Here is a 25,031-nt window from a genome sequence, read left to right on the forward strand (position 1 = left end):
TGAAAAACAAAGAAAAAAAAAAAAAAAAAAAAAAAAAGATAAAGAAATATAGCACTGAAAAAAGGAACTTTTTTCAAGGAGCTTACTTTATGCAATCTTTTATGAAAATGGAATCATTCTATACCTATAGTATTAAAACTACTTTTAGTCCACTAAAAATATATGTTGTGTGCATTTTTTATAAAATATAAATTTATGCAGTAATTTAAAATTACTAATAGCTAAGCATTTGAATGTTCCATATGTTTTATTCAATGTTGTAATTATTAAGTTTGTATTGCTTTTGATATTATTGTATGAACAGCTCTTTTGAGGTATCTTATACATTGACATATAAATAAATGGACATATTTGTTCAGTTTCATCCATTCAATAAACTTCATACTCCCTTGTTTTGAATCTTAGGTCACAGACCTTTTGCAATTCAGCATATAGATCTATTTTATTATTACCTTTACTAAATTTCAAGCTAAAATATAGCATGAGACAAAGAAAGTCACTACACACTAGTTAAAGAAACAATTCAACAAAGAAGGAGATTTTCGTACCAGATGCTGGAGCGCTGATCTCATAAAGCAAATATGGCTAACCACAAAAATCAAATAAACACTAACACAATCAAATTGTGGATCTTAGTATGTACTTTCACAAAAGATCAACTAAGCAAAAAAAAAATCAGTAACGAAATATCAGAGCTACACCACCCTTGAAACACATGGACTAATAGATGTCTACAGAGCATTCCATCCTACTACAATCACAGGATACATTCTTTTCTACAGGATATGATTTTTTTTCCAAAATAAATCACATACTAGTTGCCACAGCCTACTTATATAAATATAAAAGAATCAAAATAATCCCATGTTTACTATCAGACTACTGTACAATGAAAATAATCAACTGTAGAAAAAATAACAGAAAATTTCATAGCACTTGGAAACTCAGTTACACACTCCTGAACACCCAATAAGTCACAAGAGAAATCAAAGAAGAAATTAATCTCTGTAAGTTGGTGACAGTGGTTGTACAGCACAGCAGAATTTAAGAGATGCAATGAAAGCTGTCCTAAAGGTGGCTCATTTCACTGAATTCTGACATTAGGAAAACAGAGAAAAATAGATACACAAAATAGATAAACTATTAGCCAAACAGACAAAGAGAAAAAGATAAAAGATTCACATCCATGCAATTAGAAATTTAAAAAGGGAAATTACAACAGAGAACATTAAAATCCAGCAGCTGGTAACTACTATGAAAAATTCTATTCCAATAAATTGGAAAATATTGAAGAAAAGGACAGATTTCTAGACTTTACAAATGACTGAATCTAATCCAAGGAGACACAAAAATGCTGAGCAACCTAATAGCAAGCAATGAAATTGAGACAGAAACAAACAAACAAAAATCCACCATAAAATCAATCCAGGACCTAATGGATTCACTGCTGAATTCTACAAAACCTTTAAAGATTTTATATCATCTATACTCCTCATGCTCTTCAATGGAATTGAAAGGGGCAGATTGCTTCCGAACTCATTTATGGAAGCCAGCATCACTCTGATTTGAAAACCAGACAAAGATCCAATTAAAAGGAAAACTACAGGTCAATCTCTTTAGTGAACATAGACGCAAAACTCCTCAACAAAATATTAGAGAATAGAATGCAACATATCCTTTAAAAGATCATGCATCTTGAACAACTAAGTTTTATCCTAGGTAGGTGAGTATGTCTGGTGTTGTTTCTGCATCTTCTAATCTGTTTCACTGATCCTTGGGTCTGTTTCTTTGCCAGTACCCTGCTGTTTATATCACAGAGGCTTTGTACTATAGTTTGAAGTTGGGCATTATGATACCATTGGCCATGTCTCTGTTGCCTAGAACTGCTTTTGCTATTTGAGGTCTCTTCCGGTTCCAAATGAATTTTTGTATTGTTTTCTCTAGTTCTGTGAAATATACTGTTGGAATTTCAACCGGGATTTCATTGAATCTGTACAGCAGTTTTGGAAGTATGGCCATTTTCACTATATTGGTTCTTTTTAACCAAGGAACAAGGGATGTCTTTCCATTTTCTTATATCCTCTGTGACCCCTTTTTTAAAGAGTGTGTAGTTCTCAATGTAGAGGTTATTTACTTCCTTCTTTAGATTGATTCCTAGATATTTCATTTTTGGGGATGCTATTGCAAAAGGGATTGTTTCCCTAATTTCTTCCTCAGTGATTCCGTTATTTGTGTACAAGAAGGCTATTGATTTTTGAGTATTGACCTTGTATCCAGCTAGTCTGCTGAATCTGTCAATTAAGTCTAGAAGTCTTTTGGCAGAGTTTTTTGGGTCTTCTATGTAGAGTATCATGTCATTAGCAAATAATGACAGTTTAACTTCTTCCTTTCCTGTCTTTATTGCTTTTTTCTCTTGCAAAGAAGCAGATCCGAGGATCAGTGGAACATATTACAAGATGCAGAAACATCTCCTGACATACTCAGCTACCTCATCTTTGACAAAGAAGCCAACCATCCTCACTGGAGGAAAGATAGCCTCTTTAATAAATGGTGCCGGAAAACTGGATTTCAACTTGCCAGACATTAAAACTAGATCCCTGTCTTTCACCATGCACTAAACTAAAATCCAAATGGATTAAAGATATAAATATTAAAATAGAAACATTAAACTTGCTGGAAGAAAAGTTAGGTAGAACTCTTGATGATATCAGCATAGGAAAAGACTTTATGAGCAAATTCTCAGTAGCACAGGAAATAGCACAAAGAATCAACAACTGGTATATCATCTTATTAAACCTTCTGCACTGCTAGAGAAATCACAAGCAGAGCTAAGAGACAACCTATAATGCAGGAAAATTTTTTACCAGCTGTTCCTCAGACAAAGGTCTATTATCCAGAATATATAAAGAACTAAAAAAAGAACAAAAACAAAGACAAAAAAACCACATCAGACCCCACAAATAAAAAACCCAATTCAAAAATAGGCATCTGAAATGAACAGACATTTCTCAAGCAGAGAAGTAAAAGCAGCAAATAAATGGATGAAAAAATGTTCAACATCACTGATATTTGAGAGATACAGATGAAAACTACACTGAGATTCCACCTCACCCCATAAAGAATGTCTGCTATCAAGAAACCAACCAATAACAAATGTTTGCAGGGTTGTGGAGAGAAAGAAACCCTTCTCCATTGTTGGTGGGAGTGCAGACTGGTGCACCCACTGTGGAAATCAATATGGAGATACCTCAAAGAACTAGGATGAGAGGTTCCATTTGACCCAACTATTCTCCTGCTGAGTATGTTCCCAAAAGAATTAAAAGAATCATACCACAGTGATATATGCTCACCCGTGTTTATAGCGGCACAGTTTGTAATAGTGAAACTTGTAATAGCCCATTTGCCCATCAGTTGGAGCCTGGATAAAGAAGATGTGGTTTTTCTATAAAATGGAATACTACTCAGCCATACAGAATGAGAAACCTGAGGCATTGATAGATGAGTGGGTGCACATTGAGGCCATACTCTTAAGGGAAATTGATAAGTCACACATGTAAATATCAGATAGTTTCTCTGATGTGAAAAAGTAAAAGTGTAAATAAGGATTAAAATGAATAATTAATATTGTGTAATAGGAAGAAAAGTCTAAAAAAGTAGAGGAAATGGGAGGGATAGGAGAAAGGTAAAAACTGAAAAGAAAACATATAAGAAAAGGAAAAATATGGAAGCAATGTCTTTGTAAACAGGGAAGGGTGGAAGGTCTGAGGGAGGGCCTGGGAATGTGGAAAAATAAGAGCCTGATAAGTCATGTATAGGTAGGTACAAGATCCCAGATGAATGTAACTGTACCGTATACCTAAAATGTACCAATACACTTAATAAAGATTCAAAAAATTGGATAGTAATCATTCTACATTTTATATTTTGATATGCTTGGTTTTATTGTATTTCTTTAAAATTAAACTTTTTTCTGGAAGGCAGTTTGGTACTTGAATTTAATTCTCTCAAGACTTGTTTTTAAGTTCCTTAAAATCTTAAATTAGGTACCCCGCTTCCCTAGGCTAATTTACCTGAATTTTTCAGTCACAGCATTTTTGGGTTCTCTACTGAGTATCCTGAAGACACAAAACAATGTCTGTGGTCTGGCTAAGAAAACTCAGTTCCTGACCTGAATAAGGTAGGAGTTGTTCAACATATAGGCTCTAGTAATTATTCTTCCCGGATCTGATAGTAGCCTGTGGTTTAAGGATATTTCCTCAAACTTAGTAGCCAAAAGCACAGGTTATCTCAGTTGCTGTGGCTCATGAGAGCAAGCACAGCTTAGCTAAGTGCTCTACAAGACTGCAAGCAAGGTTCCAGGCAAGGCTGCGGTCTCATCTGAGCCCCACCTGGGTTCATATACCTTTTAGCAGCAGTCGGTTCTTAGAGGCCTAAGGCCCACAACTGCTGTTTCCATGTCTCTGCCACATGGACTTTCTTAGGCAATTCGGAGCAAGGCAGCTTGCATCTTCAAATTCAGCAAACTAGAGAGAAACCACAGCATGATGGACACCACCATCTTATGTAAGCTGATCATATACATGGAATCATGGGCTTCCTGATACTTTTATATGTTCTATGTGACTAAAGACAAGACATGAAATGGAGGGAGTCCCATAGGGCATGAACTCTAGATCACTTTAAAGTCTATCATGCTCAGGGGTTTGTTCCTGCCGGTCTTTGCGAAGTCTCACCGTTTTATGTATGAAAATGTAATTCAGCCACAGTCAAAGAGACCCTATACACATTTCTAGAATCCTTTCTCTGTGTGGTTCCTTCTCTGTGGAACTCTGCCCGGAGTCTAACCACCTCACTTTCCTGGATTCACACTTCTCACTCTGTTCGCAACTCAATCAAATCACCGTTTTCTTTGGGGTGGGGATTCATCTGCCTTCACCCCAGTCTAGAAACTACATCTAAAAAGCTTAGGAGTGGTAGGATGTACCTCAATGTTTCCCTTCTCTTGGTGATCAGATCCTTTTTACCTTCTGTTCATTGTCTGTAAATAGTTGTTTCTTATAGTTCATCCACTTTTTATTGGTTTACTTATGAAGAATAATTTTGTACTGTGTTACTCCATCACTGGAAGCAAAAACCTGTCCTTTGGAGTATTTCGCCTCTGGTTACTGTAATTCCTGCTTTCTTCTAACATGCCATCAAGAATATATATTCAATAGTATTTTTAAACCCCCATAATATGTACTATAACACAGTTTTTGTTTAATTTTATCCACATTTTATTTATTTTATTCTTTATTTTTTCTATATTCAGCATGTAATTTCCCTCAAGGATGATTCTCCTTTCTGCAAAATATATTGGTAACAAATTTCTCTCATGAGGGTCTGCTAGTGAAAACATTCTTGCTTGTTTATTTTGTTTTGGACTAAAAATAAACTCCTATTTTCCTCTTTTGAGAGTTCTTTTTTTTTAACAGAGTATGTAATGTCAAGTTGACCATTTTTTTTCAGAAGGTGAGAGATATTATTCCACTATTTTCTAGCATTATTTCACTGCTTTTAAGATTTTTTTCTGTCAATTAATTGCTTATCTCATCTTTTGTAGGTAGTTTATCTTTTCTCTCTGGTATCTCAACTAAGATACATCTTAATTAATTTTTTCTTTGGCTCCACCTTTTCTACTATTTGCATTTTTAATTTTATATTTTCCCATTCTAAAAGTTTGATTCTATCCTCTTTACATTTGTTTAGTATTTTATGTTAATTTAATATTGTATCTCTGTCTCTAATTCCTTTTGTTTCACTAAACATTTGAAATATATTTTACATTCTTTGTCTGTGATGGGTTAACTAATGGTCAACTTGGAATGCCCAGCTGAACCGACTCAGTTTGGTTGGGTGTGGCAGACCCACCTGAGGATTGTTGCCAATGGTGTAAAAAGAGAACTGGAGGGGAAGATCATGGGCTGTTGATTTTCTAAGAGAAGCTTGCTGTGGATGGTTTTCCTGATTTGAACTTGACTTTTCTCATTAGAGAAGGAGCCCAGGTGCTAATTGTCACTAGGAATGGCTGCTGTTCTCACCAGGGAGCTTGGATCTTCACTGTGAGCATCATTTCCTAACTCCAGTGCAGATCCCTTAGCCTGATGGCACAAATCCTTCCCTCTAACAAAACATGTTTTCTGGCTTCCACCACTGGCCTTTGGGCGGGCCTTCCAGGTGCAGATCCTCGCTCGATATGGACAAGCGTGAGATACTGCCATAGACTCTAGGCCACTGGCTGGAGTCATGCAGGACATTGCCTTGGGCTCTAGGTCTTCAGCTGGACTTGTGCAGGATATTGCTATGGGATCCAGGCACTTGGCTGGGTTCTTTGAGTCTCTAGTGTGTGGCTATATCTCTTACACTCCTCTGCATTTGACCTTTTGGGAGACTATTATAAAATAATCCTATAAATTATGTGTTCTGCATTAAATCTATTCCCTTGCAAACCCTGACTACAGCACAAACTAAAAGTGAAAACATGGAAAATTGTATATAACCGTAGCCTGAAAACAAGCTCTCAGGGGTACATTGCCGGGCCTATCAGGTCTTCCTCTGAAATCTGGGTGGAACCTCCAAGATTCCAAAACTCTTGCATTCTGTATGCCTGTAAAACCAGAAACATAGATGATTCCAAGGTCTACTATCAACTTGAGCAATAGCCAAGTGCACACAGATCATAGATACGGCAGCCTCTGAGTGCCTGGATAGCTGAGCATGGTGAGATATATCATGGGGAAGCAATTCCCTGGGCACCCCTCAAGCAGGCACTCCAGGGACACTCTTCTCAAAGAAAATGTTACGGTCTTGCACCCTTGGGCCTGCAAAGGGTGGGGACTTACTGACTCCTGAGATGACTTCAAGTCATATTTTCAATTGTCTTGATTAAAAAGTACTTATATTTTTTAAATGCTGGGGTTTTTTTGTTTGTTTTTAGCACATATTTTTTCCTTTATCCCAATTTTGCAGGTTCTTTCTGATGAAACTGCAAACATTTCACAGCTGTTTTTGTGGTCATTGTTGTTTTGTTTGCTTGCTACTGATTTACTGTAGATCTGGCTAAAGTAGCCAGCAGTAATCATACTAAAGCCTAAATTTGGGGTTGCTTTTAAATTTCCTCCAGAATATTAATGAGTCCTTAACTCTTAATCTCAGTCATCTACAAACTCTCAGGACATGGGAAAAATGAAGACAAATATTCTGCCAAAGCACTAACACACATGGCCTCCATTTCAACTGTTAATGGAGTCCTTGTTTTCCTACTGAAACCACCCCCTTTCTGTAACTTTTTTTTTGGACCTGGGATCGAATTCAGGTCCTTGTGCTTGTGAGACAGGTGGTGGAACTACTGAGCTAAATCCCTGGCCCTTTCTGTAACATTTTTAAAAAATCAATCTTGATATACAAAAACTTGTAAATATATTAGAGAGAAGTCATGTTTACCCCTTGCCCAGATTTATAAATTGTTAACATTTTGCTACTTTAATTTTTTTCATTCTTTCACTCTATTTCTGTATCAGTCACTCCCTCATCATCTGGACAAAATATCTGACATGAACAACTTAAAGGGGGAGAACTTTGTTATGGGTCACAGTTTCAGTCCATGGTTAGCTGGCTCTAAAACAGAAACAGGATGGCAAAGATACATTAAAGAGAAAAATATACTCAACCCATGGCAGCTAGGAAATAGAGAAAGGAGAAGGTGAGAGCAAGAATATACCCTTCCAGGTCATGTCTCCCATGACCCATATCCAAGCAGGCCTCTTAGCAGCATGTTCAGCTACTGAAATCATCAACAGATAAATCTACTGATGAGCACAGAGTCCCCACAACCAACTTACCTACCAAACACATGAGACTTTTGAATCCAAAACCATTGCACCCAGTACAGGGAAAATAATCAGTTTATACATTTAACTGTATTGTTTCACACAGAACAACTGTTCCTATCATGAAAAGTTTTTCATACAAATAAATGATGTGAAATCCTTTTAGAGTGCTTTCTCAAAAAAAATATATCATTAGTCTGTTTCTATATCATACATATGACAAAGATTCTTTGCTTGACAAAATTTTATCAGATTTCTGAACCTTTTCTAGGACCCATCTGTGTACTTCTTTATAAATATATTTTTAGCATAAATCCCTCATTTCCCATGTCTGATCATCCTTGATATTGCATTGAGCACCTATCTTTCAACATTTCCTAGGTGAAGTCTGATCATCTTGGCCTGCCTTCAGTAAAATCCCGTTAGTTCTGTTCAGCCACAACCCCCACTTCCCTGTTTCCTTTTAGTAATTTTGTATCAACTGATCCTCGCTCTGTTCCTTGGCTATAAATTCCCATTTTCCATGCTGTTCTGAATTGATCCCGTGACTATACTAAGGTCACTTGTGCCTGATTGCTATGCTTCTAAATAAAATTTTATTTTATTGTTTTCTGCTTCACTATATTTTTCTTTGACATGTCATAGCAGGCTTAAAGATATCATAGTATTCCATTGTATCAATAACACATACTGGGGGCCGGGGATTTAGCTCAGTGGCACCCCACCTGCTTTTCAACACAAGGTCCTGAGTTGGATCCCCCATGCCAAAAAGCAAAAACCAAAACCACATATTGTTCATGGTCAATTTCCTTTACTGTTGAACATTTATGTTGATTGCAATTTTTGAAAATTTGAAATAGAAATATTAAGGAAAAACCTTTTTCCATTTTCACTTTTAAAAAATAATTTTTGTAATACTGGGAATTGGCTAAGAGACCATATTTCAAATATTTTCACTTCACAGAGAAATAGAAAAGAAGGAAAAGAAAAATACAACTCTACAGTAATAATTTCACTATGTGTAGCCATCCACAAACTTTGAGTTTGCTCTAGATTTTGTTTCCCTTTGGCATTAAGCAGCAAAAGTGCTGACCAGCTGACCAATCTGATTGTGGACAAGGCCAACATCTTGGGAGAGAAGGTAAACCTGGAGGGTCAGCATACCCAGAAGAAAGTATGGATATGAACAGCAATGCTAACTCCAAAAAAAGCCCACAGGTATTTGTTAACTACAAAAACAACATGAGCCCTTATTCCAAAAGTGATCCCTTTGTTCCAGACTAGAGTTGGAGAAGAAATCCAGAGCAGAATCCAACATATTTCTACAGTGTGTTTAATCAGGGACCATTTTGGAAAGGAATTGATTATTTAAAAATGAGCCATGGGCCAGGGATTTAGCTCAGTGCTTCTGCTGCTTGCCTTGCAAGCAGAAGGACCCAAGTTCAATCCCCGGTACTCAAAAAATAATAAATAAATAAATAAATAAAATGAAAATGAGCTATGGGACAACTACCCAAGCACAAGGACCCAAGTTCAATCCCCGGTACCCCCAAAAAATAAAAATAAAAATAAATAAGTAAATAAGCCATGGGACAACTACCCAACAATTCCACTTCGCAGGTTCCAGTGTTACCCTCCCATGTGATTAGCTGAGACACTGCCATGGAGAGGGTGTGAATTAGACATAAGTCCCCTAAGAAGTTTCAGCTCAAGGTACAAAGGACATGGGCCCTTCCCTCAGTGGTGAGAAACTGGCTCTGGGAGAGTGTGACTTTGAGAGGAGACTGGATCTGTCAGTGTTGGCATTAAGTCCAACAGTCTTCTTGAACTCCCATTCTGTTCCCTAGACAAGAGGGTTGATTGATTTTTCCATCTACTACCATAACATGTTCAAGAACATACCTTGGTTTTGGTGCTTGCCACATCCTGGGGTGTATGGACAGAGAGGCATGTAGAGCTGGCCATAAAAGTAGATAGAGAAAATTTTTACTTCCTGGAATCCAAGATTATAGATCCAGGAAAGAAACCAATCTTTCAAAACCCACTCTTTCCTAGTTTTTTTGGAAAGATGGGGTTTTGGAGGTTTTTCTCCCCCCCACTTCTTTTAACATTTTTTACTTCTTATTTTTCTTTTGTCTTTTCTTTTGCTTTTTTTTCATTCTTGTTTGTTCCTTTTATCTAACACTATTAATTTCCTTTTACTCATCAGTAGGATCCTTTATCTCACTTTTCTCTCTTCATCTTCCACTTACTAATTTTTCCAATTTTACCCTTATGTTCTGATTCCTTATTCTATCTTTACTCATATAACCATTAAGGTTTATTAATCTTTAGAAAGTCAAGTCTATGCTATTACTATTGAATACTCTTGTATTGTTAGTGGAGATAAAGTTGTTCCATTTAGTAGATATTTACTGTAAGTCAATATTTGGTTTGTTTTAGTGTTTATACAATAATTATAGAGCCTTTTTCTGGAGCTAAAGATGGTACATCAGGGCTGGGGATTTAGCTCAGTGGTGCCACTGCCTGCCTCATAAGCACAAGGTCCCAAGTTTGATCCCCAATACAAAAAAAAAAAAAGATGGTACATTAGTAATTCCTAAGGTATGCTAATATCCAGTTTATCTTTGATGCTATTACTGTTGTTGAATTTATTAGTATAAGCAAAGTGACATAGTAACTACAATAAATTGGGTCTCTATACCAATAACTGGATTGACTTTCTCTCATTAACAATACCTCAGTTGATTCCCAGAGAACTAGATTTTGGGCAAATACACACAGCCTTATCTCTAAAATAAATGGAGGTGGTTGGATTCTGGGACAAAGGGCTAGAGTTAGCCACATCCACAGTTCATCACTGAAAAGCAGATACTAACTAAGGAAGCCTCCATACCAAGAACAAAATCTTCCATTATAATCACCCTACAAGCCTTAGCATAAAAAACAAACAAAGGAGGAAAGAAATGAAAGATAGATGAGAGTGTGTTGGTGGGTGTAGCTCAGTGGTGCCACACCTGCCTGGCAAGTGCAAGGTCCTGAGTTCAATCTTCATACCAGGAACAAAAAGAAAGAAAGAAAGAAAGAAAGAAAGATGAGCACACAAGGCAACAAAATGCCCCAAAAGCCTCCAGCTCCCGCAAAGCTGATTCATGGTATACCAAGTGGGAAGAAATCAAAAGATACACAAGCAAATTATACAAAAGGACAACAAAGAATATTTAAAAAAAAAAACAGTTCAATCGGTGCTTAGTAAGCTCAAAGAAAATATAATACAACAGGAAATGGACTGAATAAACAAAGAAACCAATAAATTAACAAGATACTAACAAAAGGTAACTGAGCTAAACAAAATGATACAAAACATGAATTCCAGTTTAGTAAAGAATTAAGGGTCCGTAAAAAGATACCAAAAGAAGTTCAGGAGATTAAAAATTCTACTGAAATATGGGTAAGAGAAGGGATCAAAGTGAGCACAGTGCCAGAACTAGTAGATGAGGCTGTTTTAGGTGGTGAATTATTGAGAGATGATTTAAAAATGAGAAAAATGAAAGTTTCTAGATAATGCAAATAAGACTAATATAGTATTATCATAACTATAATTAGTGAAAAATCAAAGATGCACAAGCAACACAAAAATCCCTGTACAGAAATATCAGAAAATATTACAAATGTTGGGAAAGAGGCTGGGGATTTAGCTCAGCAGTTCGGTGGCCTGCCTTGCAAGCATAAGTACCCAAGTTCAATCCCCTGTACCAAAAAACAAATGTTGGGAAAGAATTTAACATGCAGATAAGTAAGGTGTATTTAACCCCAAAAAGCCATGTGCAGAAAGGTAACTCTTGCAACACATTATTGTCTAAATCCCTTAAGTCCAACACAAAGACTGAATCTTAAAGCTGTTGGAGAAAAATGATAAATCACTCACACGGATAAACCTAGCAGAATCACAGAAGACAACACAAACCTCAATGGCCAGGAGAGCTGAGAGCAAATGTTTCAAACTGTAAGAGAAAGCAACTTACAACCCAGACCTATATCCTGCAAACTATCTTTCAAAATGGATGGAGAGATAGAGAAGATGAGACAGATAACTTGTTCTGGTTTCAAATTTTGGTTTTCTAGATCAAAGGGCAATAAATCAAGAAATGAATTACATCCAGAATTATTTTAGGCATAGACTTAATTATAAGCTGTTTTCTCTGATTGGCTAACATCTTGAGGAGATGATTTTGAAAAAGTGAGTTCCTTCTTGTGTAAAAGAAAGAAACAAATGTTTGTTTGTTTGTTTATTTATTGCTATGGATCAAACCTCATGCCTCATGTATGTAATACAAATGTTCTACCACTAACCTAGAGGAAAAGATCAGAAACCAAATAAATATATATGTTAACAACTAAAAAAAATGGATGGAGAAATATATTTCCATTTTAAAGAGCACTGAAAGTAATTCATGGTCACCAAATGAGCACTCCAAAAACTTCCCCAAAATACCTTAGAATGTCTATTCCCCCCAAGCCTCACACAGTATAGGTGGGGACTTCTCAGAGGTGGCTTGATCTAGACTGTGTGATACTGAGCTTGATTCATGATGCAGTATTAGGCTCAACAACAGTAGGATTAAGGATGTGAGTGTTAACTGCCCTCTGTAGCCTGGATAAGATATAAGGGATACAAAGAGCTGTGGTTGCTCCTTGTTGCTTTGCTGCCTTCTTCCCACCATGAACTATTCTCTATGATGCCACACTGCCTTGGAGCTTACCAATTATGGACTCTCTACAAACTGTGAGCTAGATAAATCTTTCCTCCTTTAACTTTGGGTGTTGAGTATTTTGTCTCAGCAAGGATTAGAAAAGTAACTAAGACAAAATTTGGGGCCAAAGAAGTGGGGTTATTACTGTGATTGTGTGGTTTAGGAGTCTTAGGAGCTGGCTTATGAGAAGGGGAAGAATCAGCAAAGGTTTGAAGGTGCAGGCTAAAAAAAGCAGAGCTGGAATACCTTAGCCTGTACTCGATGAGAAATTCTGGCCACAGCTCAGAAGACCAAAATGCTGACAGAAATTCTGCCAGTAAAGACCAGGGTCAGGAGTTTTATGTTGTGAAAAAGGACTGCAATAGCTGTTGGGCTCTAGACCATATGTTATTATACTTGGGCATAAAATTTATCTGCATGTTGCTCTTGTCCAGAGTCTTTGCCTGAGTCTGAAATTAAGGGCAGATGACTAAACTTGAGGAACAAATTTCAAGTCAGTCCAATGTTGATGCAGTGGTATGGCTACCACTGGGAGCTTTTAGCTAGATCTTCATAGAGAATCAAGAGCAAAAAGCCCAGCAGAATGATTTAAATATTTTGAGTTTTGCCCAAAAGGAAGATCCAATAAAGTTGTTGAGTGCAAAGAAGGAACAGAGGAGAACTTGGTTGCTGAGGAGGAAGAGGACAATAGAAAAGATAGCCTGAAGACATCAGAAATACCAGCAGAATCCCACACTTTGCAGCCTCAGAATTGCAAAGGTGAAAGACTTTGCTTTGGGAAGAGAGCCCCAGAGCATCATATTCCAAAATAGCAGCAGCCTAGTGAAGTTGTTCCGGTTCACAGTCACTGGACCCCTATATCCAAGAGAGAAGGAAGCCTGGCTACTGCTTCAACTCACAGCAGATCTTGGCCTCATCTACTTGGTGCTGGTTTTAGGTACATGCAGAATGCAAGAGTTGTGGGGCCAGGCAGGCTTTCACCCAGATTTCAGAAGAATGCCTGGGAGGCCAGGCAGTGTGCCCCTGAGAGGGCCGCGTGTGAAACTGTGAGTGAGAAGCAATGAAGACCACAGGAGGTTGGAGAAGCCAGGAACATGTATCATCTGAGGAAAACTACAAGGAGGGAGCAGAGCTCAACCAGGAGAGAAGCCACAGGAGCTACAACCACAGTGACAGAAGGGGAGAGTCATCCAAGTGCCCCCTTTTGTTGTTGTTGTTGTTGCTGGGGATCAAATTTGGGCCCTTGCACATGCAAGGCAGGCAGCAAAACCACTTAGTCAAATCCCCGGCCCCACCCAAGCCCTTTGGAGTTCACAACTTGTCTTAGATTGCTGAGAATGCTGGAAGTGAAACTGAGGGGTTTAAAATGTGCTCTGATGGACTTTGGTCGTACTTTGCTCCCATTCCTTTCTATCCCTCTGTTTGCAACTTTTGGAATGTAAATGTCTATCTTGCGCCATTGAATGTTGGAAGTGTTCAACTTTCTTCTCATTTGTAAAGGGGGTTGCAGCTAAGATTTTACCTTACATCTCAGAAAATTTTGGACTTGCAGTTTTCAGCAATGCTGAAGCTGCTAGGACTTCATCAGCAACTCTCAGAGATGGACTAAATGCCTTTTGCATAACGGGATGTGCACGTCTTTGGGGAGGATCAAGGGGTGGAATGTTATGACTTGTGTCTCGAGGTTCCCCCAAAGCCTCAGGCAGTCGTGGGAGGAGCTTTTTCAGAGGTGGCTGAATCTAGAGTGGGTGATGCTGGGATTGATTCAAGGTGCAATGCCAGGCACAAGGGCACTAGGATTAAGGGTGTGAGTGCTTTCCTCCCTAAGTAACCTGAATAAGATATAAGGGATAGAAAGACCTGTGATCACCCTCTGTTGCTTTGCTACTTTTTTCCTGCCATGAACTACTCTCCTTTGTGATCAACAGAAGATCCAAGGGAAAAGCAAAGGGAGATTTTGGGCTAATCTCCCCCATGTGGAACATTAGCATGACAATCCACAGAGCTTCAGTTCACTAGTTCAATATTTCATTAGGATAAAGAATCTTTAAAACACATAGAATTTAGGTAGCACCTTAACAGTAGGTACTGTAATGATATTGATTGTTTTCCTGCTTATTTATGCCTAGCTATCAATAATCATTGGAAATTTTTGTTTCTTATCTGCTTTCTTTTATCACATCTTTATAGGTGAGATAATATGATTAAAAAATAAAGTTGTGTACAAGCTTTATAAAGTAAAAATGCTTCCTGCTAACTTAGAGCAAGCTTTTGCATCATTGCCAAGGAAGTACCAATTATCTTTACTCTGGGAATCCAAAAACACTTAAAGACCCTTCCCAGTGATATTTTTTTAATCCTTGGGTTATTAATCCTAGAGAATATTTCCTCAATATATATTCACTTATTTAACATTATCAATCTATCACATATTCCTAGTTTAGTTTTTGTTACTATCATGCCACTTCAGAAAGCACTCTGTGATCCTGTCCAACCAGTTTCTGTCATGAGTTCAGTAGATGTCAAGGCTGACTGGGGATAAAGCTGTGATCCTGAGATGGCTGTAGCATGCAGACCTTTATCAGGCAATGCCATGCTGGGTTTACATGAGCTTGGTCAGAGGCTATAGCTTGAGGGGAACAGGGGAACTCAGACGGGGAAGGTGTGCAAGCATGTTTTCCCCAGAGTGGAGAACAACAGAAGGACCCTACGAGTCTGGGAGATGTTGCCTACTGGGGTGTCTCTGGGTCAGAGGACTCCAGAAGGCAGCAGTAGCTCGAGGCCTTTTGTAGTCACAAGTTTACATACTCTATGGCCAGCAGCTATTGGACACAGTGTCAAGATATATATAAAGTTTGCAGGTTCTAAATCTTAAATACCTGCTTGATCGTGCTGTATATAAATGATCAGGTATGTAAAGATTTGGTTGGTGCTAGTGAGCTTTTGAGCAAACCACGCAGAAGAAAAACTTTACCAATTAACTCAGCATGTGTACTGAAATATTCTCTGGACTTTTCTGGGCACATGTCTCCCCTGGGCCTTTGCAGGTACTGTTTTCTTTATTTTTCTATATAGAGGATTGCTTTTAAATGTCTTAACTTTCCTGTGAGTTTCATTCCTGCATTTTCCCTAGACCTTATTCACTGTACTATGTTCCTTTATCTATAGTCTTTTGTCCCATGGGGGTCTGCAGATGAATATTGAATAACTTAATATCAATAATTTAAAATATTTCCTTTATTTCATACTATAATACACACAATACAGTTAAATTGCATTTTGTAAAAAGTCACAATGCATCTGGTCACTTTTTTCTTCAAAATCCATGTTATTTCAGTTATATCCTTCACACATACAGATTACAATAATTTAAAAAATACAAAGCCTGAAGAGAGTTGTAAAAATATTAGTAGTTACTGTGTTATGTTGATTGAATTATAAGGAAACTTTTTCCTCCTTCATAGAGTTCTTCCAAAATGTTTAATTACAAAATCAATGAAATTATAAAATTTTAAATTCAAGAGTATAGTCACACAACGAAGTGGACTGTATTTTTGTTAAAATACATGTCTTGTTTTCAATGATTTTTGTTCTATATTTTTCCTTTCTTATTTTAAAGTTTTCCTGGCAGTGGTAATGATAAATAAATAACCTCATTGTGAAGCATTATAATTATATTATAATTACATTATTACTATAATTACATCATAATTTTTTAAAGGAAAAGGGAATTTTTAACCTCTAAATGTTCTCTAAAGTAATAAAGATAATCGGAATGCTTCATTTAAATTATAGTCTCCTTTGAAAGCAATGATAATTTTAAATATAATTTAATTTCTAATTTTAGGAGTAGATTTTAAATGAAGGCATGTTTTTGTTATTATTGAATGGAAAAAAATGTTATGGAGAAAATCACCATCTGGTCATTGTATGCTATTTCCTTCCTGTAATTAGTTTTAAACCTATGAAAGACAGTGCACAATTTACTCAATCTTATTATCAATTTGGATTCTCTTGCCTGGATTGCCATTTTATTTAATTTGATAACCAACTTTTGCAAGAAATGGAAACAAAACTTACTAAGGAAACATCTGAAATAGAAGTTGGGGAAGAAAACAAGAAGTCAGGCTTTGGGAAATAACACCTATGCCTTAGTTACTTTTCTCATTGCTGAGACAGAACACGCAACACTCACAAGTTAGAGGAGGAAATGTTTGCTTTGGCTCAGTTTGTAGTGATTTCAGTCCATAATTGCTGGCCCCAAGGCAGAGAGACATAGCAGACAGGCATGCAGTGGAGAAAGAGTTCATGGCAGGCAGAAGGGAGCAAAGAGAAAAGTAGTGAAGAAGCATTCAGCAACAAGTCTCTTTCCGTCCCTTATATTTTATCCAGGCTTCTTGCCCTGAGGCTTGGTAGCACCCACACCCTTAATTCTAGTGCCCTTAATCCTAGCATTACACTGTGAATAAATCCCAGCATTACACACTCTAGATCCAGCCACTTATGACTGCCTGAGGCTTTGAGGGGACATCTGGACACAAGTCATAACAACCTGTAATTGCTTTATCCATCAAAAAGTTTTGGCTGGGGAAATAGGTCAGTCGTTCTGCCACCTGCCTCGCAAGCACAAGGACCAGAATTTGATCCCCAGTACCAAAAACAACAACAAAAATCTGCAGAGTTTCTACAGAACACTTTCCAAAGTTCTGAAGTAGAAAAAAAGAAAAGAAAAACATTGCCTCTCCATAAACCTCTTATGGGGGTTACATTTCATTTCAGTATATTTACTTTAATTTTTTATTATAACTTTAAAATATTTTATGGCTGGGGATTTAGTTCAGTGGTTTCACCACCTGCCTTGCGAGTGCAAGGTCCAGAGTTTGATCCCTGATACCAAAAAAATAAAATAAAATAAATAAAAATTAAAATATTTAAAAAATATAATACAAACATCAACTTTGCACATCAACTTTCCCTACATCAGCCTCCCCCTTATTTGGATTTACATTGGCACTTGTACATAATAGAAACTTATTCTGAAACCTGAGTGTTCATTTTTCTTCCTCTACCGTGTATTTCAGTAAAGGCTGAAACACAGGGATACAAATCTGTGGGACTATATTAATTGGTATCTATTTCAGAAAATGTCTAATAGTCTATTGCCATACCACCCTGAACGTGCCCGATCTCATTGGAAAATGTCTAATTATCCAATTTTTCTTAAAATTTTACACATCTTAAATCCTATCAAATATAAGGCATATTAACTTTAAAAATAGCCTGAGGAATTTATTTCAGAAGGCATCTCCCTCTATCCATAGCATCTTTTTTAAAAAATAAGGAAATTTAGTCACTGACATTGTTCAAGGCAAACTTTTTAAAAAACATTCAAAATATAAATTTCTAAATATATACAGATATGGGCATAAAAAACATTCAAAATATAAATTTCTAAATATATACATAGATATGGGCAGAGATATAGATATATATATATATATGTATGTATATGTATATTACAGTAATGGTTACATGTGAGAGTCAAAGAGTAAATTACAAAAAAAAAAAAAAAACCCAAAAAACTATCTCCTCAATCAAAGAGAATACCTGAGTAGCAGGCCAAAAATCTAGCATTTAGACTCATCATGCTCCAGACATCCTTGAATACTCCGTGAAGGCAGGTATACAGTGCAAAATCTAGGGCTTCTGAGAGCACTCTGAAGTACGGGACAGGCAAATCTGAATAAGGGCTCTTCAGGAGCCTGGCTCTACATCTCCACCCCTGGGCCTTGTGAACTTGCTGGGGTGGCTCCTGTTTCCCCAGAAGAGGATGCACAAGTGCTGTGCTAGAACAGTGCAGAGACCTCTTCCTCTGACAAGACAACAGATGCTGAACTGGAGAGTGACCGCCTTCTCTCCTAAGTGCCAAGTTACTTGCTAGGATGAAACACAATTGCAAGAATTCACTGACCTCTACTTGGAATTGGAGTTCAAGGGTGCTTGAAGAAGAGGTACAGCAGCACTAGGGACTGACACTAGGGACTGATTTCAGAAAAGGTGATTTTTCCACAGACTAGAAGAGGGGGTGGTGATTTTATGATGAGTCAAACACATTACATTTATTGTGCACTTTATTATTATTATTATACGTAATGATTATGATTACTATATAATATATTCTAATATAATTATAATATATAATGGAATCATTACATATTATAATATGTAATGAAATAATTATACAACTCACCACATGCAGAATCAGGGGGAGCCTTGAGCTTGTTTTCCTGCAACTCAGTAGTTCCATCTGGGAGGGATGGGAGACAGTGACCCTGCTGTAGAATTCCAAGAGACAGGAGAGATCAAATGGGAGTCGGGAGGATATTATTTAACATGTATACACCAACCCAGCAGACTCTGTGTCCAAAATAGCTGAGTGTTGAACAAAAAAGTTTTAGCTTTTATACATTTTGTCACAGGGCATGATTTTTCTGGTGATGAGCGTGTAAGTTTACCAGAACAGGACAAGGGCAGACAGTTTTGTAACCTTGCCTTGAAAGAAGACAGTGTCTTATGAATCATATGAGAACAGAGTATCACAAACTTTGTGAACAGGACACAGTTAGCTTTATCTGTATCAGAAGGAGTTACAGCTATAGGGAAGGTGGAGGGGAACGCCCAAGACTAGGAAGGACTTCTTTTAACGTCCTGCTTCATACGCACCTCCGCATCATGCTCTCTATAACATTTTACTCATCGGCTCATCATCATCATCATTACTAATTTTAGTCTAGGAGGTGCTGAGTACAACCTACTGAGCAGAGGCTGTTGGTACTTGGTTAATTCCATCAGTTGAGTGGTGGTATGCCTATTTATTTAGAGTCTCAATGGCTGGCTGAATGTTTTCAATAAGTAGGGGTAAGAGACAAGGGAAAATTACAACAAAGATGGTAAGAAACTTATGTTGTCCTTGTGACTTCATGTTGATCTTCAAGCTTCTGCTATGGGCTGTGCATGACTGGTCAGCTTTTATAGTGACTACAGCAAGGCTGTCATCTCCACTGGCAGCCTGATCTTGTCACAGGATCAGCTCATTTGGGCTGCCTGGTTGTTGTTGGCTGGTCTACTTGTCTTGAGCTGTTGGCTTTAGTTGGCTGTGGTAGATTTAAGACACTGTTCCTGTAATTTTTAATAACAAAAATAAACAAGAGTGCAATTTGAGGACCTTTCTATATGGGCCCTAGGATTGTTGGATTATTTATTTCATTATTTATTTGCCCCAACAAAGTTCCCAGGAATGTTTATAGTTTCCAAGGTTTTGTAGGGATTTTTTTATATAGGAGCCCTTAATATTGGGTCGTTCTTGAGTTTTTTTACCCAATGGTGTCTTCTCTGACCTATCAAGGTTATGTGTGAATGTGGGACTTGGAGTGTTAGTTGTCCCAGAGTCAACTTGTCAGCTTCCTGTGTCAGCAGGAAGTAACAGCAAGTGCTTTAAAGCATAGAGGCCACCCCAGGGCCACAGTCTATTTGCTTGTTCTGTTTTGTTTTGTTTTTTCACAGTCTATCTGTTTGACAAGTATGCCATCAGGCAGGGCCAGGAGACTAGGACCTGTGTTGGGACCCCTATGGCTATTCCCTTTAATTTTTGCAAGTACAGGAAGAAAGGCTTGGTTATGTCTGGAAGCCCAAGGGGTAGAGATTGGTTAAAGGTTCTTTGATTTGTATGAATGCACTTTCCTGTTTAGTTTCCCAGAGGAGGGGCTCCTTTTCCCCCACTTTGGTGGCTTTATATAAGAGCTTACCCATGAGTGAAAAGTTAGGGATTGAGATGTCACCCCCAGTAATTTTTTTACCTGGTGTCCAGTTGTCAGGGTTGGGAGGGCATGAACAGGTTGTTTTTGTTCAATGCTCAATTGACGTTCCCCTTTTGTTACTATAAAACCCAGATACTTGATCTTTTGTTGCAAAATTGGGGCTTTATTTGAGACACCTTATATCTGGCTTTTTAGAGAAGGTGAAGAAGATCTCTGGTCCCTTGGAGACAGTCCTCATGAGAGGGAAGAGCAAAAAGAAGATCAGCTACATATCGTAATAAAACACAGTCACATCTTGGTGTGAGAAAGACTTTGAGATTGGTGGTCAGTATTTCCCCAAAGACTATAGGGGAGTTCTGAAATCACTGGAGAAGCCTGGTCCAAGTGAGCTTTTTTTGAAAAAAATCAGTAATTGGGTCTTCCCATTGAAATATAAAAATGGGGCTAGGAATTTAGCTCAGTGGTTCTGCCACCTGCTTTGAAATATAAAAATGAGTTCATTGAAGACCCAAAAAACTCCACCAAAATTCACTCCAACAAGATCTCAGTTATAGGGGTTGTGGGGAGAAAGGAACCTATCTCCATTGTTGGTGGGAGTGCAGACTGGTGCAGCCAATATGGAAATCAATATGGAGATACCTCAAAGAGCTGGGACTAGAGGTTCCATTTGACCCAGCCATCCCTCTGCTGGGTATCTTTCCAAAAGAATTAAAAGAATCATATCACAGTGATATATGTTCACCTATGTTTATAGAAGCACAGTTTGTAATAGCTAAAACTTGGAAACAGCCCATTTACCCATCAGTTGGAGACTGGATAAAGAAGATGTGGTTTTTCTATAAAATGGAATATTACTCAGCCATAAAGAATGAGAAATTAGATTCATTCATAGGAAAATGGATACATTTTGAGGATATAATCCTAAGTGAAATAAATAAGTCACATGTGTAAATACCGAATAGTTTCTCTGGTGTGAATAAACTGTAATAGTACACAACATCTTAATGAGGTGACTGACATTGTGAAATGGGAAGAAAAGGGCTAAAGGTGTAGGGAAGATGGGGTGGGTAGGGGAAAGGTAATAATGGAAAAGAAAAAAATGTGAGAAAATGAAAAGATGGAAATAAAGTGTTTGTAAATGGGGAGGGGAGGAGGAGGTGAAGGGAGGGCAGGGACAAGGGGAAAAATTGAGAACCAAAACCTGTCATGAAAAGGTACAAGATCCCAATAATGAATATAACTGTACTTTATACCTAAAAAGTACCAATAAACTCAATTTAAAAAATGAGTTGACTGAATGGTGCCAAACAGAGACAGAAAAAGGCATTTTTCAAGTCCAGGCAAGTGAACCAAGCATCACTTGCTGGGATGAGTCCCACTAGTATATATTGGTTTGGCATTGTTTGATGTATAGTTTCAGAAGCCTGATTTATTGCATGCAAGTCTTGTACTGGCCTTTATTCATTAGTCCCTGGTTTATGTACTGGAAAAAGTGAAGTGTTCCAAGAAGACTGACATTTGACCTGCATTTTATTTTTATATGCCTCTTTAAGTGTCCCTGGATGCCTTGTGTAGCTTCCTGGGGAGAAGGTATTGGTAAACTCATAAAGGAGCTGCCTCATGTCTTAGTTTTATTATCACAGGAGTCTGATTTAAAGCTAGTCCAGATGGGCTGTCTTCAGCCCATACTCTATGAACTGTCTGTATCAACCCATATACTTAATTTGTTCCCAGTTGTGGTGGCTTATCAGTCTCCATTTTTCACCTGTGAGACAGTGAGGGTTAACATTATAGTCTCTGTGTGGGTCAGATTTTTTTTTCTTTGTGATGCAAAGGAAATTTGGGCTTATAACTTCTGAAGCAAATCTCTTCCCAGGAAGGGAACTGGGAAGTTTGGAAAGTATAAGAGTTCATGATGTATCTCTCTTTTCCCTATAATACACCTCTGGGCCAGAAAAATGGCCTATTTTCTGAAATTGGTTTTTGTTCAACTGTCCAGTGAGCTGTGTCACCACTGAATGTCCAGCTCTACTCTTTACCATAAAGTTTATCAATTGGCCCCTCACGGCCATCATGACCATAGGCTCCTGGGGGCCCAAAGAGATAGAACCCAGTCTGGCCTTGTCCAAGTAACCTTCAGCTCCTGTAAGCCCAATTAGATCAACACCTTGCTCCCATGGTAGTGGTTTTTTGTGAAGGAGTTCCCCATCTTGTATTCTCTCTCATCTTTTTTGTTTTTTCTAGACATTTATTCTTTTAATGTCCAAAATTTTTCTATCATGCACATTGATTTTAAGGTAGTTTCTGACAGTTCCCAGGTTTTCTGTCCAGCTGGATTTTTGCCTTGTTTTTTCTCCCCTTCATCTCTTTACATCATCTGTCCTTTTTCCTGAGACTACTATTGACAGCAGGATTGTCTTTTTTTTTTTTTTTTTTTTTTTTTTTTTTTTTTGTGGTAGCAGGGATCGAACTCAGGTCCTTGTACTTGCGAGGCAGGCCACCGAACTGCTGAGCTAAATCCCTGGTCCGAGGATTGTCTTTTTTTTTAAGACTCTGGCCATCCTCCTGTTTTGTCTCTTGATCATGATTAACATACACCTTAGAGGCCGTTCCATGAGCTGAGTAGAATTTATGCCAGGAAAACCCCTAGATTTTGTAATTTCTGACTGATATGGCTCTTGGCCTGTCCCATGAAAGCCGCAGTTACCATGAGCTAATTTTTAGTTGCCTTCAGGTAAAGGGAATGGGTGCCCTGGTCATTTTCTGATCCCAGTTATCATGCTAGGGTTATTACCCTATTTATATACCTAATTTTTCCCCCAGGTGGCCACCCTATATCAAAAGAGGGCCAATGAGACTTGGGGCTATTTGGACATAGGATGAAGGGAGAGAGCAGAACAGTCTTCAGAGGAATGGTGTCAACAGTTATTTTGTGGACTTGAGCCTTTTATTTATTTATTGTGGGGCTGAGACCTGTGCCTTCATGAATGCTAACCTGGGCCTCTGAAGAAGGGTGGCAGCAGGTCGCTCTGACTGTGCAGTAACTCTGATCCCCTCCCCCAGGTCAATGGGATGGACATCAGCAACGTCCCTCACAACTTTGCTGTGGGCCTTCTGCAACAGCCCTGCCAGGTGCTGTGGCTCACAGTGCTATGTGAACAGAAGTTCCAAGGCGGGAGAAGCAGACATGCCTTGGACTCTTATGTACCTCAAAATGACAATTTCCACATGATACTCAACAAAAGTACCCCCGAGGAGCAGCTTGGGATAAAACTGGTGCAGAAGGTGGATGAGCCTGGTGTATTCATCTTCAGTGTGCTAAATGGCGGTGTGGCATACTGACGTGGTCAGTTGCAAGAGAATGACTGCATATTGGCCATCAATGGACATGACCTGCTCCATGGCAGCCCAGAAAGTGCAGCCCATCTGATTCAGGTGGGTCATGGGCCATTCCAAGGTAACAAGCAAAAGCTCTCAGACCGGTGTGAGCAGCTTGCCACTTGGACCAAACAGTCCTTTCAAGGAATCTAGATGGAAGGCCCAGTGTTTCAAAGCTTCTCCCCAGACAACAATCGTGTATCTCAGGGTCATGGGCATTCCTTCTGTGTTGCCAGCCATGTCTGACTATGAGTAAATATGTTTCGTTGTGGGCAAAAAAAAAAAAAAAAAAAAAGAGGGCCAATTTATTTTATAAAGAGTTTTTAACTTCTGGGGGATCAAAATTTATTCCATAGTCCTCCATATAATCTTTTTAAAAGTTCTTTAATATATATCTTAATGGGGTGGTTTTTTTCATAACTACTCTGTTGTGTTGCAGACTATTTTTTTCAAGTACTTTTGTTTTATGAATAACGAGTTCTATCAAATTAACAAGCAATCATACATATTTTTGAATCTTTTGAACAAGAGGCTCTTGGAAGGAAAACCATTGATTTTCACCAAACCAACAAGCAAACATATGAATATTCTTTAATAAATTTCTTCCACATGTCTTTTGAGCTTTCTAGTCTTATTATCTTTCTATTTATTTATTTATTTATTTTGGTACCAGGGCTCAAACTTGAGTCCTTGCACTTGCAAGGCAGGCAGCAGAACCATTGAGCTAAATCACCAGCCCCTCTTTTTATTTTTTAACGGACAAAACTTTTATCATATAAAATCTTTTTATATCAATAGTATATTTTTGTATTTATGGCCTTTTTAATGTTTTCTTCTGTATAACTATAAATCTTTTATAACAAACCTAGCTGAAGCTGTTTGGATTTTAGTGTTCTTTTCTTTTTTAAATTTTGTTATCAGATTGTTACATTTTAAGTTTGATTGGCTGCCAACAGACCTTGTAGTAACCTTGAATTAATGTTTGTAGCAACAGATAGCAGAAAGGAGAGCAAGTTAACTCAATAGTTACAATGCAAAAAATTTTAATGTATAAAAAATGCTTTCACCAATTAAACAAAAATATCAACTCAAATTGGAAACCAAAAGTACATTTATCAATTAGCTAAAAAACTTTGTAATTTGATTCCTCTTGTAAAATCTCTTTATGCCTGGCAGGACACAGTCACAACTTTTTTTTTTTTTTTTTTTTTTTT

General features: G+C 37.8%; 1 pseudogene; it reads left to right on the forward strand.

Annotated features, from left to right (window-relative positions):
- LOC104853300 overlaps positions 1–23,781 on the forward strand; it is a 49,999-nt pseudogene extending 26,218 nt beyond the window's left edge.
- Positions 23,782–25,031: the final 1,250 nt, after the last annotated feature.

Source organism: Fukomys damarensis, unplaced genomic scaffold (genome assembly GCF_012274545.1).
Source record: "Fukomys damarensis isolate Sample0158 unplaced genomic scaffold, DMR_v1.0_HiC HiC_scaffold_21, whole genome shotgun sequence".
Classification (NCBI taxonomy): domain Eukaryota; kingdom Metazoa; phylum Chordata; class Mammalia; order Rodentia; family Bathyergidae; genus Fukomys; species Fukomys damarensis.